The sequence below is a fragment of the Lissotriton helveticus genome, chromosome 6 (genome assembly GCF_964261635.1).
Source record: "Lissotriton helveticus chromosome 6, aLisHel1.1, whole genome shotgun sequence".
NCBI lineage: Eukaryota > Metazoa > Chordata > Amphibia > Caudata > Salamandridae > Lissotriton > Lissotriton helveticus.
In genome coordinates, this window is record NC_136067.1 from 537,174,193 (window position 1) to 537,188,967 (window position 14,775).

A 14,775-nucleotide genomic window follows, 5' to 3' on the forward strand; every position below is an offset into this window, starting at 1 on the left:
TTGATAACCACAGCCAAGAAAGGCAGCAAGTAGGTGTGTGTACATGTGGATGATGTGTTGATTGAGTGGAAGATGAATAAGGTGAAAAATAAGAAAGGCTGCAAATGTGCAAATTACCCAGTGCCTTCAGCCGGGGAAGTAGTTACAACAAAAAAGCTCGATAAAGGGCCATGACTTTGAATCAGAATTTGAAATTGAAGAATAATTGATAACCCCAGCCTAGAAAGGCAACAAGTGTGCAAATCTCCCACTGACTTCGGTTGGGGTAGTTGTTACAACAAAAAGGCTCGATAAAGGGCCTGTACTTTGAATGAGAATATGAAATTGAAGACTAATTGATAAACCCATCCAAGAAAGGCAGCAAGTGACCAAATTTCTTCCTGCCTTCGGTCAGGGTAGTTTTTACAACAAAAAGGCTCGATAAAGGGCCTGCACTTTGAATAGGAATATGAAATAGAAGAATAGTTGATAACCACAGCCAAGAAAGGCAGCAAGTAGGTGTGTGTATGTGTGGATGATGTGTTGATTGAGTGGAAGATGAATAAGGTGAAAAATAAAAAAAGCCTGCAAGTGTGCAAATTACCCACTGCCTTTAGCCGGGGAAGTAGTTACAACAAAAAAGCTCGATAAAGTGCCTTGACTTTGAATCAGAATATGAAAGCTATAGGTTCTCTTCTTCTCTAAATATCTGTTTGTTTCTGAGGTGTATGTAGCACACGTGTTAAAAGGCAGACTGTAATATATCGTAAAAAACCCAACATAATTGGAGAATAAGCAAAAGGTAGCGTAAACACGCTGTTACCGTGATTCTGAGGATTTGAGCTGTAAATACGCACTGCACAGGGGTGTGGTCCACGCAACTTCTCCCTGGTACAATATGTTCGTGAGACAGAGAGCAACCGAGGAGCGACTTCAGCCGCCAAAGTGAATGACAAGTAATGCCAAGCAGAACAGCAGGAATGTTTCGGGTACCTCACGGCACCATAGGACCGAAACACAAATAGAAATAAATGGTCTGCAACACCCCGCTGGGTAACGGGACGAAATCCGGCCACCCAACAAAGCACCAGGTAGAGAACAGGGAAATACAACGGCAGAGCCCGGCTGGGGGTCGGGAAACACCAACCCGACAGCGGAGAACCAGGTAAGGGAAATGGAGTCGTGTGCAAGGCAGCGCCCGGCTGCGGGGTCAAGAAGCACCAACCCGGCAGCAGAGCACCAGGTAAGGGAAATGGAGTCGTGTGCAAGGCAGCGCCCGGCTGCGGGTTCGAGAAGCACCAACCCGGCAGCGGAGCACCAGGTAAGGGAAATGGAGTCATGTGCAAGGCAGCGCCTGGCTGCGGGGTCAAGAAGCACAAACCTGGCAGCGGAGCACCAGGTAAGGGAAATGGAGTCATGTGCAAGGCAGCGCCCGGCTGCGGGGTCGAGAAGCACCAACCCGGCAGCGGAGCACCAGGTAAGGGAAGAATGGAGACGAGTACCAACTACCGGCACACAACAGCACGGTACCAAGAGAACGGAGGACCAAGTCCACACACGGAGAATGCCAGTAAACACAGGATACTGTTTATATAGTGGAGGGGAATGGCTCGAGAATTGAGGCATTACAGTTACTCTTAATGTGAAGCCAACCTATCACAATACTGCCTCATCAACATGTACAGGAATCTACACGGAAAATCTAAAACGACTCAGATGGAGCGAAGTCATTTCCGTAAATGTAATGAAGGAATGTGTAATCTTTACAGCAGGTGGCCCTGACTTGGTGGCACCCCCCACCGAAACATGACCCACTTTCTGCTCCCATTTGATAAGCCTTTTTCCGTCTAAACATCACTCCCATAAGGCTTACATAGGCCCTCACTTTTCGATCTCCATTCAAACTATGGCATTAAAGAAAATGAGAAACAAAGCCCTGCGCTCTTCCAAGAAATTCCCAGAGAACATCGAGCTCCTGAATACGTATAAAGCAGTCCAAAAGTCATTTAGGCTGGCTCAACAAAAAGACCAACACCTCCACTTGGATCAATTTTGGTGCCAATTATTATGGGAGAGCAAAAACCGCAATTTAAGAAAATTTTGGGTGGAGCCAAGATGGCGGGTTGATGTCGCCGTACGAAGGAAGCAGTGCAGAGAGGCTCCTGATTCCTCCGGTGTTCGAAAGGGAAATGCGGTTTTATCTCAAGTGAAACCCGACGAAACCCTGATGTGAAAGGGAAATAAACGAAACGCAGCCGTTGAGGTTGTAATTAAGCGTGCCTCGCCTGGGAGTGTTGTCTTGTATTGTGGAAGAGCAGCCAGTTTTCGAAGACAACTACGCGTTCTGAAAACGCTGACGCCGACGCTGATGCTACAGATTTACTGCCGCTGGGGGTGGCAAGCGCTGCCGGTGTGGAGATTCTTGCGGATTCGTCCGCTTGGTGCTCGTGGGACTAGCTGGGCGGGCCTCGCTTTACTCTCGGCACAATTCTGTGTCAACGGAGAAGTTACTGTCGGACGGGAAATCGGATTACAGGCAGGACAACGAGACGAAAGCCCCGAAATTGAACACCCGGTCGACTCGGGCTGGCAAGACAGCAAAAATAGACTCCCCCACGACAGCCACAACTACAGCCACAATTACAATTTCTAAGGTAACGATTGGGGATACCTTTGGCATAGACAATGGGGTTAAAGTGGCTGAGGCACCCGCGGTAAAGGGGGCAAATGTCCAGGCAGCAACTAAACAGCTGATATGTCCCTCTGCATTTTCCACAGAGCTGAAAAGTAGTGATATTCATGGCAGTAATAGTACATCATCTGGGTCTTGCACTGAGGAGGCAGATAGTGCTGGCGAACTCCAATCAGGGCTAATTGAGGCACAGATAAAGGAGCAAGTAACTATACAATCTAAAGAAGTCATAATATCGACAGAGAATTTCTATAACAAAGACATTGATCAAAGTATACATATCTCTCAGGTGCCCCTCGAAGAAGGGACGGAGGTACCTAATGTGACTGAGAATTTTGATGAAACTGAAGCAGCTGCCACTATGGAGATTTCAAATGGAAAAGGCATTTATAGAGAAGTTGGGGGAAGTATTATGAATAATGAAGGGGGAGCTAGAAGTGATGAAGACTTTACTATGGCTCCAACACTAGATATTCATGATCCTACTCACATTATTGGTAATAATGTAGCCTTTCTAGATGCACTAAAAGAAATTCTGACACTTTCAAACTCAGTCCAATCTGGGTCTGGGTCAGAGAAATATGCTTGTACAACACCGGAAGCTTTAGATGCAGTTTGTGCCCTCACGGAAGAGATAGAAGATGCAGAAGAATGTTTAAATACTCAATATGAAGAGATACTAGATGGAGAGGAATCGTAAACCATACATAATAAGACAAATAATATCAAACCACCAGGTTTAAAAAGGGGAAAATGAAAGCCAAGGCTAAATTGAAGAAAGTTGTTAGTACTTCTGTGATTAAAGACCCTTCTACAATTAATGTGGGGAGGAAAGTGAATAGAGACGAGAGTCCTTTAAGAAAATGGTTGCAAGCAAAGGGTGGAGTCAAGAACATGGCTAAGAGACTATCAGGAACAAGCCCTGAGGAAGACTCTAATTCCAGAGGTAAAGTGACTGCATCTCTGATATCTGGGAATTCTAGTTCACCTACCTTAGAGGCTGCTACAATCTGCCCGGATGTAACAACATTGAACGTGGCTGTTGGGCCTATAGCTACAGATATAGCTACCACTACGAATACCAATATTTTGGACCCCATCAGTTGTATGTCTACAATTACTGTACTCGCTAATAACATCTCCACCAGTTTGCAACCAGGTACCTCAAGCTTAAGTTCAGTGGCGACGGACACACCCATAGACATTAGACTGTTGGATATCCCGACAGCAGTTACTGTTGGTATTGCCAATACTGAAATCAATTCCCCTCTTGCCAACTCTTCGGCTTCAATCTCTGATCTTAACGCACCATCCTGTTTGTCTAAAGAGCGACCAGTGCTGTTAGAAACAGATGAGGAAGACCACCCAATGGCCTCTTCTTTTGATTTGATCATGCAGACTCTTATGGCCCAAAGACAAGAAGGGCAACAATACTTTCTGCAGTAGCGAGAGGACAACACTAAACTGCAGACATTTATGGTGGAAGTGTCCAGCAAATTAGGAGGGGTAACACAGGAGATAGAAGAGTTTAAACAAAGAGTAGTGGAGGTTGAAGAAGGTGTCAATAGATCCGAATCGCTAACCAATTCTCATACTGCACCAATATCCAAATTAGAAGCAAAAGTAGAGGATATGGAGAATAGGGCACGAAGACATAACCTCAGACTTTTTGGGATCCCTGAGGGGGCAGAAGGGGCTGATCCTAGGTCCTATGTAGTGAAACTATTTCAGAAAGCATTTGTAGATCTGTTGGATTGGGACTGGGACTCCCAACTACTAGGAGTCCATCGACTGCCTCTCTTCCAAAAGAATAAGGATAATAGATATCCAAGACCTCTTCTGATTAATTTTTGCAATTTTTTGCTGAGACAAGCAGTTTCCCTGAAAGCTAAGCCTAACAAACCTGTAACTGATGACAATCTTACATTTTTTGTACGCTCAGATTTGAGTAAAGGTACTATGGACAGACGCTGGGAGCTTCGCAAGACGATTGACTCCTTCAAAGCTATTGGATGTATGGTATATTTACAAGAGCCAGCCCGCCTTAAGGTGATTAAAAATGGCCAAGTATATTTCTTTACGGATGTAAAAGAGGCGGAGCAGGCTTTAGTTAAACTTAACACCTGAAAAAGCGAAAATGAGGCAGAAATTTTGGTCATAAATTGTGACTTCTTCGTTCTTATGTCGCCCTTCAGTATATAATAATTAGTAAAGTGTGAATAGCAAAAAATCTTAAGCTGTGTGAACGGGTTTTTGTTATGGTTATTTGATTACTTATCTTTTCCTTATAAACAAAATTGTTGGTTATGTTTTGTTATGGAGGTGGTTGGTTGCAGCCTCTCTGCCTGCTACTTTGCTATGCTGCTACTCCAGCGGCAGCAGGGTATAGAGGGATGCTTTTCCTTCAGGGACTCTAGGGTGGGAGGGGTTGTGTTCAGGGGTGGGTTAAAAAGGGGGAAACATGTATTGCAAGAAGGAACGATGGTTAATTCTGACAACATTAAGTAATAATTTTTTAAGATCTTTTACATACAGAGGAAAGCTAAATATACGACGATAAGATATGTTTTTGATTAGATGTATAGTCTGGAATGTCGCTGGTCTCAATAGTAAAGAGAAGAGGAGACTTGTACAGGAAGAATTAAACATGTATAAACCTCACTTAGCATTAATCTCAGAAACCCATATTGGGTACCAAGATAGAAAGCTTCTGGCTCAAATGGGTTATGAGCTCGTGGTCTGTTCAACTCTAGGGGCATCTATTCGGGGGGTGGCTATTTTAAAGCAGAAACATTTAATGATGGAAATTACAAAAACTGCATCTGATATACAGGGGAGGTGGGCAATCGCTCAGGTGCGATTTGAACACAAGAAATATGTTTTCTGTTTGATATATGGGCCTAATATCGATGAACCTAAGCTATATGAACAGCTAAGTATAGAATTACTGGAATGGGAGGGGGAATTATTGGTTATGGGGGATTTTAATTGTGTTATGGATTATAAGATTGACTCTACGAGACAAGGTACTTCAATTAGGATGCACAAAGATAGGGCGGCAATTGTAGAACTAGGTAGGTTACATGATTTGAAGGATGTCTGGCATTTTAAACACCCTGGCATAGCAGGGTACACGTACTACTCGGCGCCTCATAGACCTTGCTTTTGAATAGATATGCTGTGGGCTACTGATCGAATCATGGAGAACTGTAATATACAACTTTGCCCAAGAGTCACATCGGACCATAACCCTATACTGTTAGAATTTGATATTACTGACCGGAGGCAATCGGCCCGACAATTTACATTCCCCAGATACTTATTTACAGATCTTCATTTTGTTGCACAACTAAAAGAACATATCAAAGAATTTATAGAATTGAATATTAACTCTGCAACGATTAATATAGTGTGGGATGCTTGTAAGTGTAGCATAAGGGGCTGCGTCCAACAATATATTTTAAAAAAGAATGCTGAAAATCGGAGAGATACTAAATTAACTACCTCTAACATTCTACTAGTGGAACAACAACTAGTCGAGGCTCTTACGCAAGGGAAGGCTAATGTTGAGGAGCTAAGAATTGAGATATCGAAATTACAATCATTAGTAAAAAAGACGCTATGGGAGAGATATAGTGCAAAAATTCATAAATACCAGTTAGCACAATATGAAGGATGTGATAGAATCGGTAAAGTCCTAGCATACAAAGTAGCAGACAAAAAAGCTAGAACAAAGATTAAAATAATTAAAGGTTCTGATACTGTAGCTATAATCAACCAGATCAGATTCTAGATCAATTTGCAAAATTTTATAGGAATCTATATACCCCTGAAAAAAACCCTACTATAGATAGTATCTCTCAGTATCTCAATAAACATATGCCTATTCATCAAGATAATGAAGCTGTTAATCACCTTAGCTCTAAAATAACAACAATTGAAATAAAGACGGCTATTTTAGCCCTACCCTCCGGGAAGGCAGCAGGGGAGGATTGCCTACCCATAGAGCTCTATAAAATATGCTCTCAGGAACTACTCCCGCTCCTAGAGTTAGTAATAGATTCTATCGGTGAATCAGGAAAGGCCCCCACATCATGGAAAACTGCTAAAATTGTTTTTTTCCTTAAAAAAAATAAACCGCAAGATGAATGTGGCTCATACCGGTCAATTTCTTTGATTCATGCGGATGCTAACGTTTTCGCAAAAATACTGGCGAATCGTCTGGCTCCTATTATGCCTGAATTAGTTAATATCCAACAACATGGGTTTGTGATGGGGAGAGACACCACTGCCCATATTAATATGGCCATCAGAGCGTTTGATGTCGCTTCGACTAATCTCACCCCACTCGGAATGGTTATGTTGGATGCCGAAAAAGCATTTGACCGAGTGGGGTGGGAGTACTTGTGGGCGGCATTGAGGACATATGGTATCCATGGACAATATCTCGGATGGGTCCGCTTGTTATACGACCATCCAACGGCTAAGATCAGCTATGCAGGAACAGATTCGGCGAACTTCTTGATAGAGAGGGGAACAAGGCAGGGCTGCCCTCTGTCACCCTTGCTTTTCGCCCTCTCACTGGAGCCGTTTCTAAATTCATTGGTGGCTCAAGACAATATTATCCCTGCACAACATGGAGGGAAGAGTCTTAAAATAACAGCTTTTGCAGACGATATAGCGATTTTTACTCCAGAGATAATTAAAGAAGCGGCAAACTTTGGAGACGTGTCAGGATACAAATTGAACGTGAGTAAAGTCAGGTTATTGCCAATTACAAACTGACAGAACCAATTTTGGGGCTTTGTCAAAATGCAATTTATCTAGGAATTAGGATAGCGGCTGATGTGGATAAGGTAATAACATTGAACTACGATTCGCTGCTGAAGGAAGTAACCCTTATTTTAAAAAAACTGGCATAAGATACCACTTAGCCTAGTGGGGCGCATACATTTAATAAAAATGAAGATTGTGCCCAAATTTCTATATTTATTTAAATCCATTCCATTGCAACTTAATAATCTTTTTTTTTTTTAAATTGGATAGTATATGTAGCAGTTTTGTGTGGGGATATAAAAAAGCGGGTAGATCAATTAGGCTTTTGAAGTTGCCAATTGAATAGGGAGGTTTAACTTTTCCTGACTTTAGGTTATACTTTTATGCTACCTTCTTCTGTCGTATACGTAGTCTCCTGAAAAATGAAAGTTCGTTATTTTTTAATCAATTTATGTTGGGACCCGATTGTAATCAATTTTTATTTCGGGTTCACGATCCAAATTACTTCAAAATAGTGAAATTTAAGACTGCCAGGCATATTAATAAAATTTGGGATCAAATTACGACTCTAGATAAGATTTCCTTTTATAATGCTGAACTTCAACCTTATGGGCAGGGCACGATATTAATACATTGGGCGATTTTTATGGTTGAAGTGGCTTCCTAAGCTTTGCTACACTACAACTCTTATTTAAATTAAACAATGGAATGTATTTTAAATATATCCAGATCCGAGATTTTCTTGTTCGAAAAATGAAAATTGAAGACGTAGTTCATTCAGATACTTTAAAATGTTTGTACTCTGACAGAACAAAGTCGCTTATAAGTAAGAGTTACAGCTATCTAATATTAGGTAAGATCGGCGACTGTGGGAAAATAGCAGCTAAATGGTCGAACAGATTAGGAATAAACATTTGCCCTAATCAAATTTCGTCTTCACTTTGTCAAAGTATTCAGGTAGTTCAATCATCTAACTTAAGGCTTCAGTTATATAGAACCATTATTGAACTTTATTATACCCCACAAAGAATTACTAATTGGCTATCAGGAAACCAATCAAACGATCGAACCAAATGTCCAAAATGCAATCTTGAAGCAGCAGGTATTGAGCATATGCTCTTTTCTTGTCCGGAGCTAACCCTATTTTGGAAGGGAATAACGGATGCTTTAAACTATAAACACATTATAAGTCCGCCGCTCTCTGCGCATTTGATCCTATTAGACATTCAAGATGTCCATTGTCAACATAAAGATCTGATATCTATAGTATATGCTTGTCCAAGGCTAGTTATAGCTAGATCCTGGATCTCTAAGGAATCTCCAAATATAATGGAGTGGTGGAACTTGATTAATGAAATCTACACAATGGAATTAGCATTAGCAAAATTAAGAGGTCCCAGGGCTCTGAAAGGGAGGGAAGAAATTTGGGGAACGTTCATTTGATTCATGAAATATGGGATGTAGATATGTGATAAGACCAGTTTAAACTTGAATTTGTATTTGTCAAAATATATTCTGAAACTATGTATTGCCGCCCTCTGTTTTATGTACAAAATGGCAATCTATATTTTGTTTTTCAATGTTTTATTATGTAACTTTAACGATGATGCTCTTCTTGCAATAAAAATAAAAAATAAAAATTTTTAAAGAAAATTTTGGGCCTTAATCCATCGCCAAAACTCGGGTCCGCCTACTTCCGGGAGTGCAAACATTTCAGAAGCGGACTGGGCTGCTTTCTTGACCAACCACTTTAGGGTTACAGAGGGAACGGCCTTCACTGATATAGGCGTTTCCGATGCGACAATGGCAAGTCAGATTAATAGATGGAGTACCCCCACTGAATCTTCGGAATTTCCGAGGGTAGAATGGATGATACCGGAAGAAACGGTGATTAAAGTGCTACTAAAAGCAAGATCTGATGGAGCACCTTGCCCAAATGGTCTACCACCAATCTTATTTAAAACAAATATAACTCTTTGGTCGGGGTACCTAACCAATCTTTTTAACTGTGCACTAAGCAATTCAACCATATCGGACTCTTGGCGGGGCGCGATAATCCATCCTATCTACAAGTCAGGGTCGCATGCCTCTCCAAACAACTACCGATTAATTGCTCTTTTAGACATTGAGGCAAAACACTATGCATGCATTCACTGGGGGAATTGAGATCTTGGGCAGAGCTGAACAACCTGATTCTTAAGAACCAGACAGGCTTTACTGCAAATTCGGGCACCACGACCAACTTATTGACACTGTCTATAATCATCGAGAAAGCACTTACTACATCTAGGGCTGTTTTCAGCTGCCTTGTAGATTTTAAAGCCGCCTTTGACTGGGTCCCCAGGGCTGCTCTATGGGTAAAGTTAAAGAAATGGGGGATCCCAGCTAAACCTCTGGACGCCATAATACAATTACATTCAGGCACATGGATACAAGTGAAGCTGGGGTCTGGCACACATATCTCTCGGAAAATCATGACGACCAGAGGCGTCAAACAGGGATGTGTGCTGGCCCCATTACTTTTTAACTTGTTTATAACAGTTCTACCAGCCACCCTCGAGGAAACAAACAGCCACCCACCCAAGATTGGTGGCGATTCAATTAGTAATCTCTTATATGCAGACAACTTGGTTTTATTCTGTCTAACCTGGGTAGGTCTGCAAAGGCTACTAAACAAATTACACAGCTACACCACTGTGAATTCCTTAGAGTTAAACCTAAAGAAACCCCAAGTGGTAATCTTCGGTAGAAAACGCTACTTGGGAGGCGAATGGCTATAAAATAAGATGAACCTTATAATTGGAAAAACATACAAATACTTAGGGGTCAATTTTGACTCCAGGGGTTCTTTTGCTAAACAACGCAGTGAAATATCACTAAAAGCCATGAACCTTCAGGTGACTTTTTCTAGGCTCTCAAAAAAACTGTCCGGTCCAAGTCTATCACCATTACTGGAAGTTATGAGAGCAAAAATCGGGCCAAATTTGTCACATGGCATTGAAATATTTAGAGGAAAACTCAATGCTAACCTAAACCAACAAGTGACCAAAATCTATAAAAAAAACTCTCCTCGTGCCTAAATCTGCTTCTGCAGCACAGATCAGATTAGAACTGGGTCTTTTAAACTACGAATTTTTGAATACTGGCTCTTATTTGAATCTGTGCCACAAACTAAGGCAAGCAGAGCCAGGTACTCTGGAGTCACTACTCTGGTCAGACATTTCTCAGAAAAACCCAGGGGGGTCATATGGCTGTTTTTTCAGGGATGCAGTCAACCAATTATCTGCGGGCGAACTATGGGATCCCAACCCTAGTAAGGCCGTTTTTAAAACCAGTATCAAGAAACGTACCCAACTGAGGTCCCGAACGGCTGACAAAACTCATTTTGCTAAAGGCAAGCATGCCTGGGCAATAATGAATTCTTATGGGCTGGCCACTCCCCTCTCCTATCTGTCTTGCACTTATCCCTTGTATTTAAAGCTTAATTCCTTGGCTCTTAGACTGGGTGACTGGCAATTTCTAAAGGATTTACCTCACTGGCGTCGTACATCAGAGGATGTAATGTACAGGGGCTGTGGTAAGGTGGCTGAGACTTTAAAGCACATGGTCTGTCTCTGTCCTGCAATTGCGCTACAGCGCAGACGAAAACTGAAAGTCGAGTGGAATAGGCTGGGAATCCGGACCTGCAGGCAGGCAGTAATTGCAGCTCTGAATCCAGAGAACACAGTTTTAAATATAGGCCTCATAACTCTTATACGCTACGCATACCGCAATTTTACTCAATAGCGGGCAGTGCTGGTCAACGTTCTATTTTAAAGGTATTCAGTCTACTCTAAACCACACTTTTATTAAATGCTGCTATAACTGGTTATATTAGACTGCATTTTCCTTCAACCTGTAGCTAGTAGTTGTCTTCTGACTGTACCCATCAGCATAACACCACTATTGTTAAGTCCTCAAACTTCTTTTCTGCCCAAATGCCATTGTGGTTACAGTTGCTGTGTATATTTTGCCTTTTTTAACACATAACGTTACTGAAGTCCGCAAATGGAATTCGAAAGTTTTAATGTACCTACTGTTTTTAGGCTTTGCTATTTTAATAATTTGTACTGTCATTGGTATCTTCTGACCTGTACTTTTATAGATATTTTATATCTAAATAAAGTTATACTTCAGTTACGCAAGAATAATTGATAACCGCAGCCAAGAAAGGCAGCAAATGTGCAAATTTCTTACTGCTTTTGGCTGGAGTAGTTGTTACAACAAAAAGGCTCGATAAATGTCTAATGACTAATGTTGAGTATAGCGATGCTCCTACATCCTGCGTTTCATCAGGTCGATAGACTGTTCCCCGTAACACAAAAGTTCATCGCAATAAATGCATAGAATTTTAACTTCACCAAAATCAGGATCAATATGTGGGTGTGGATTGCTTGCCGAAGATGCTGCTGTGGCAGTTGATGTGCTTGGTGCAGCAGCAGGTGGGTTGTCCTGCAACCTCCGTGTTGCGGGCTCGACCAAAGTTGTTGGGGTGCAAGTTCTTGACGTGTCGCACCATATTTGCTGTGCCAAAAGAGTATTTTTTGGATGGATCACCCTTTGAAAGAGTTGTTTGTCAAATTTTACAGGTTACTAATGGAGCATTAACCATTTTTTCCCTTTCAGGGAAAGTGGTGTAACTATATGATAGATTCTACTGTCAGACGTCTACCTTAGAGATAGTGGAATTACCACTACTTTAAATTTATATTTCAATACCGTAGGAAAATAGTTTCTCGATTTCAAAAAGAAAATTAAGTAGGAATATTAGAGGAAGTCTGGTCCAATTCTAAAAGGATTGTGCAAGTCGTGACAGCTGAAGGAAGTGTGTCTCAACATTACTTCTTATGATAATCCGGACACAACACTACATGGCAGGAGTATGCAAAACATCTAATTAGATATTTTGCATGCAATCACATGTTTACATTAAAACATACTTTTTGTACATTTGTAGCCAGTAAAAGGTCACCAGGATGTTACATTCGTTTTGATACATTCAAGGTGGACCCATCTGCGGCATTCGAAACATTGGGCCTGTTGGGAAGATAGTGAAAAGTAACTTGTTATTAAGATTTCATTGTTTAAAGGTCAATAGCTTTTTGAAATGAAAACTTTATATGTATTTACATAGTAAACATAGTGACCTCTCAAAACTCAGTGGGAAAGTGGTAATGAGTAGATAACTAGGAAGGGTGCATAGCCGGCTATGATAATTGGCAACTTCACCTTAAAGGATTGTACGGGACAGGATTTCATCTTTTGAATTGCTGTTTGGGCCGGACGAACCGACCGCTTTCTTGCTTGGCAGACCCTAAATTAAGTTTGCGCCAGCAGAGTCCTATTGATTCCACAATATCATTGGAAGTCCATCATAATTAAAGCATTCTTAAGGCCGGTCGACCCAGACTCACTGTGGGGGTTTTAAGAAAGCATTACTTCCCCTCAGCATCACATATGATGGTTGCTAAACACGGCATTTTTTAACGGGAATCACGCAATTTAATCATATTTCAAAAGATTAAATCCTGACCCGTACAATCCTTTAAGGTGAAGTTGCCATTTATCATTGGACACTACACTGAGTTGGACAATATTAGTTTCTCGTATCAGAGCTCTCATGAATTTCCCGAGAAAACTTGTCGGTGCATCATTCTTGCCCTGTTCTCATGTTTCATATATTTAAGATCTTCAAGTGGTTCTCCAGAAGAAGGCGTGTATTACGCTGAAACGTGCGTAGAGACCAACATTATAACCACTGTGTTACATTATAGATCAATTTTTTAACTATTGTGTTGTAGCAATTTTACCATTGACATTGGATTTTAATATCATACATGTATTGGATTTCTTTATTGTTTCATGTTTTCCATTGTTTGACACATATTGTCATTATTTTTATGATTGCTTATTGTAGTGTTTATATATCTTTAATGTATAATTTTTTATAATAAATTTAATATCTATGTTAAATCAATTAGTTATCATCTGTTTCAGTACACTGTTGTTCATTTTTATCTATTGTGTTGCTTGACCTGCCAATTGGCGAGTTCATTAGTTGCCTAGGAATTGTTTATTTTTGAAACATCATATGCCATTAGCCATAGTATACACAATTTAGATGTAGCAGAAACTAACCTTATCAACTATCTATTGGTCTGTTTAAAGTGACCAAAAAGAACTGTTGTATATTTTAAAACTCGACACTATTGCTTCCAAACATTCTTTTACTGGTTTCTTCTACAAATGCAAAACTTTTTTTAGGGATATGTATTGACTAAATGCTGGAGATGGATAACTTGCTGTAGCTGGTAGAGGTGCTGAAGATGAATCACGTGATGAAGATGGTACAGGTGCTGAAGATGGAACAGGTGATGAAGCTGGAACAGGTGATGAAGATGGTAGAGGTACTGTAGATGGTACTGGTGCTGCAGAATTATCAGTCGGCATGCTTCCTGCAAATTAATTTTGAAAATGTAACATTTCTTAAAGAAGAAATTACTTAAACAATCTACCACAAACCTTTCTCAAACAAAAAAAGCTAATCAGAAATACCTTTCTTACATTAAAGTAGTTTGCAAAATATGTTGTGTGCAGAAAGACATAATCACATACTCTTCTTAAACTTACTAACTTCTCACCTATATAGGAGAGAATTGCAACAGCCAAAAGAACATCATTACTCTAGACATCCAAATTATGTCCCATTACATAAAAAAGGTACCCTTTAATAGATTATCTTTGACTCTCGATTTATACGGCCTCAACATGTCGACCTAAGTTGTATGTAAAGGCATGTTGCTACTATTGACTAACTTTGCACGCTTTCCTTCCATTTCGGAAATATTGTAGGGTCCAGTAAAGTTGTGCTCCAAAATCCCTCTTTTCCTTGTTGTTCGGCTGCAATTTTTTAAAAGCACTAATTGTCCTTCGCTGAAGGGGCACGGCTTATATTTCTTCGAAACTCTCTATATTTTTCTTTCTGCTTTTTCTGGGCAACTTCAATATTTTGCTTTGTCTGCTTCTGCAACTCTGCACAAATTCGACACAGAAATTCATGCACGCACAATTTATGAAAAAGAGGCCTAGAAGGGCCCTGTGACGTTGAACGAAATATTACGATCAACCAAGTACGATCAATAAGAATAGAGGCCTAGGAGGATTAGGAGGAAGCAAATACGATGAAGCACAAAGCACATGGCGTACAAAAATAAAGCAAAACAGAGCTGGGAGAGCCACGTGACATGAAAATAATACTATCATGCACGCACAATTTATAAGAATAGAAG